Source organism: Apium graveolens, unplaced genomic scaffold (genome assembly GCF_009905375.1).
Source record: "Apium graveolens cultivar Ventura unplaced genomic scaffold, ASM990537v1 ctg1940, whole genome shotgun sequence".
NCBI classification, from domain to species: Eukaryota; Viridiplantae; Streptophyta; class Magnoliopsida; order Apiales; family Apiaceae; genus Apium; species Apium graveolens.
This window is the reverse complement of record NW_027417461.1, coordinates 68,671-72,359: the sequence shown is the minus strand read 5'-3', so window position 1 is coordinate 72,359 and position 3,689 is coordinate 68,671. Positions and strand designations below refer to the sequence as shown.

The 3,689-nt window shown below is 41.8% G+C and overlaps 1 non-coding gene across 1 annotated transcript; it reads left to right on the top strand.

Moving 5' to 3' along the window:
* The first annotated feature begins 3,335 nt into the window (after nucleotides 1–3,335).
* On the top strand, nucleotides 3,336–3,442 carry LOC141700241 (small nucleolar RNA R71). Its single transcript, XR_012566259.1, has one exon. It is a non-coding gene; the product is annotated as a small nucleolar RNA R71 (small nucleolar RNA).
* The last annotated feature ends 247 nt before the right edge of the window (nucleotides 3,443–3,689 follow it).

Genomic DNA, 3,689 nt, shown 5'->3' with positions numbered 1-3,689 from the left:
TCTCTAAACATGAAAGATGATCAGCAACTTGATTTTCAGTTCCTTTTCTGTCCTTGATCTCTAGTTCAAATTCTTGGAGCAAAAGAACCCATCGAATTAATCTAGGCTTAGAGTCCTTCTTCGAGACAAGATATCGAATTGCAGCGTGATCAGTGAAAACCGTCACCTTAGTCCCCAGTAGATAAGATCGAAATTTCTCAAAACCGTAGACAATAGCTAAAAGCTTTTTCTCCATAGTAGTGTAATTCAGTTGAGCACCGTTAAGAGTCTTACTAGTATAGTAGACCACATGAAAAATGTTGTTCTTCCTCTGCCCAAGAACTGCTCCAACTGCATAATCAATTGCATCACACATCATCTCAAAAGGTTCATTCCAATCGGGTGCAGTTATGACCGGTGCCGTAATTAGACTCTTCTTCAATGTCTCAAAAGCTACAAGGCACTCATCATCAAATTTAAAAAGGAACATCTTTCTCTAGTAAACTGCACAATGGCTTTGAAATTTCCGAGAAGTCTTTGATGAAACGCCTGTAGAAACCCGCGTGACCAAGAAAACTGCGAATTTCCTTGACAAAAATAGGTGGGGGAAGATTCTCAATGACCCCTACCTTGGCCTTATCCACCTCAAGACCCTTACTAGAAACCTTGTGCCCGAGAATTATGCCTTGACGCACTATAAAGTGACATTTCTCCCAATTGAGAACTAAATTGGTTTCAACGCATCTCTTGAGAACATGTCCGAGATGTTGCAAGCATTCATCAAAAGAATTGCCAAAGACTGAGAAATCATCCATGAACACTTCCACATTCTGGCCAATCATGTCAGAAAAAATGGCCATCATACATCGATAAAATGTGGCTGGAGCACCACACATACCGAATGAAACTCTTTTAAGGCGAACGTACTGAATGGACAAGTGAAGGTAGTTTTCTCCTGATCTTTACAAATCTGATTGTAACCCGAATAGCCGTCCAGAAGACAGTAATACTCTTGACCAGCCAACCTGTCAAGTATCTGATCAATGAAGGGCAATGGAAAATGGTCCTTCCTAGTGGCCTTGTTCAGCTTCTTGTAGTCCATACAAACTCTCCACCCCATAACTGTTCGTGTAGGGATAAGCTCATTCTTCTCATTTGCTACCACAGTGATACCACCTTTCTTTGGCACACATTGACCGGGCTTACCCATGAACTGTCAGAGATAGGGTAGATGATCCATGTATCTAGCCACTTTAGAATTTCCTTCTTCACTACTTCCTTCATTATTGGATTATGTCTTCTTTGCTGCTCGAATGTAGGTTTGCTACCTTCTTCTAGCAGAATTTTATGCATGTAGTAAGAAGGACTGATTCCCTTAATATCTGCTATAGTCCATCCAATTGTCGATTTGAACTCTCTCAGAAATCTCAATAGCTTTTCCTCATCGCTGCCTGAAAGGTCAGATGCAATAATAACAGGCATAGTACATGCATCACCTAAAAAAGCATACCTCAAATGTTCAGGTAAAGGCTTAAGCTCAAGAGTAAGAGCTTCCTCAATAGAAGGCTTGAGGCATTTAGGAGCATTGTTCAATTCCTCCATTCCAAGAGATTCAAAAGGCATATCAATCTTCCTTTTCCAGGGAGCAACATTCAAATATTACAATTGCTCATCACCTTCGTCATCTTCACTGTCTGAATTCCCCAACAAGGCTTTTTCTAAGGCATCAGACCTTAGCAATTGATAAGTTTCGATGTGACCACCGAATCGACCAACTCGACTTTTAAGCACTCCTCATTATCAGTAGGAAATTTCATAGCATTGAACACATTGAAAGTTACATCCTGATCCAATACTCGCATTGTAAGCTCACCCTTTTACACATCAATCAAGGTCCGGCCAGTTGCCAAGAAAGGCCTTCCCAAGATTATGGGAATCTTCTTATCCTCCTCGAAATCAAGAATGAAATTAGCAGGGAAAATGAGTTTATCCACCTTGATCAAGACATCCTCCACAATACCTCTCGGATATGTAATAGAACGGTCGACCAATTGCAAGGTCATGTAAGTTGGTTTGGGATCAGGTAAGTCTAATTGCTTGAAGATTAACAAAGACATCAGATTGATGCTAGCTCCCAAGTCACATAAGCATCTATCAAAAAACACTTTTCCAATAGTACATGAAATAGTAAAGCTTCCTGGATCCTTAAGCTACGGAGGCAACTTTTGCTGCAGCACAGCATTGCATTCCTCCGTGAGAGCGACAGTCTCTAAATCATCTAGCTTCACCTTCCGAAAGAGAATACCTTTCATAAACTTTACATAACTTGGCATCTTCTCGAGAGCCTCAGCGAAAGGTATGTTGATATGAAGTTTCTTAAACACCTCCAGAAACTTCTCGAATTGCTTGTCCAACTTTTTCTTCTACAGCCTCTTAGGAAAAGGCGGTGGAGGATAGATATGTTTCTCCCCTGTATTACCCTCAGGAAGAGTGTGCTCAAAAGTAGTCTTCCTTGGTTCCACTTTTCATCCTTCTGCTCTACTTCTTTCTCAGCTCCAGCTTTTTCAGTCAACTCTTGAGTTTGTTCAGGATTAACAACCTTTCCAGACCTCAAAGTGATTGCCTTTACCTGCTCTTTAGCTTCCTTCTTTCCTGGTACTTCAGTGTTACTAGGTAGTGTACCAGGCTGACGATTTAGCAAGGCATTGGAAATTTGCCCAATTTGATTTTCCAAGGTCTCGATAGAAACAGCTTGGTTCTTGCACATAAGCTTCAACTCCTCTAATTCAGATTTTTCATTAGCTGGTTGTAGCTGGAGTTGTTGTTTTGGTGCATACTGTGGTTGCTGAAAACCAGGGGGATTGTACTGCTTAGCTGGATACTGCTGATAAGGCTGTTGAACCGTATTATAAGCATTGCTACAACTGAAATTAGGATGATTGCTGTTGTTTGGATGATAGGTGGCTGGCACAGGTTGCTACGATCGCTGGAAGTTGCTCACAAACTGAGCTGATTCATTCGAAATTGCGCACTGATTAGTCTCATGGGCACCAGCACAAAGCTCACAGACACTAGTGATTTGATTAACTCCACAATTAGCCAAAGTTTCCACCTTCAAAGACTTAAGTTGGGTAGCTATAACAGCTGTTGCATCCAACTCCAGAATTCCTGCAACTTTTCCCTGAGTCAGCCTCTGGGTAGGATTCTGGTACTCATTAACAGCCATCAGTTCAATAAGTTCATAAGCTTCATCGTAGCTCTTATTCCACAAGGCTCCTCCTGATGCTGCATCAAGCATGGGCCTAGAAGTAGGACCCAATCCATTATAGAAATAGTTGATCATCATCCAGTCAGGCATGCCATGGTGTGGGCACTTCCTTAGCATTTCTTTATATCGATCCCAAGCCTCACATAAAGATTCTCCAGTTTGCTGCGCAAACTGGGTAAGAGCATTCCTGATTGCTGCAGTCTTCGCCATGGGAAAAAATTTAGTGAGAAACTTTTGAGCAAGGTCTTCCCAAGTTGTGATAGACCCTGCCGGTAGAGAGTGTAACCAACACTTAGCTTTGTCCCTCAAAGAGAATGGGAAGAGTCGCAACTTGATAGCATCTTTAGTCACACCATTGAACTTGAAAGTATCGCAGATCTCGATGAAATCCATGATGTGCATGTTGGGGTCTTCGGTAGGAAAACCCCCAAACTGAACTGAG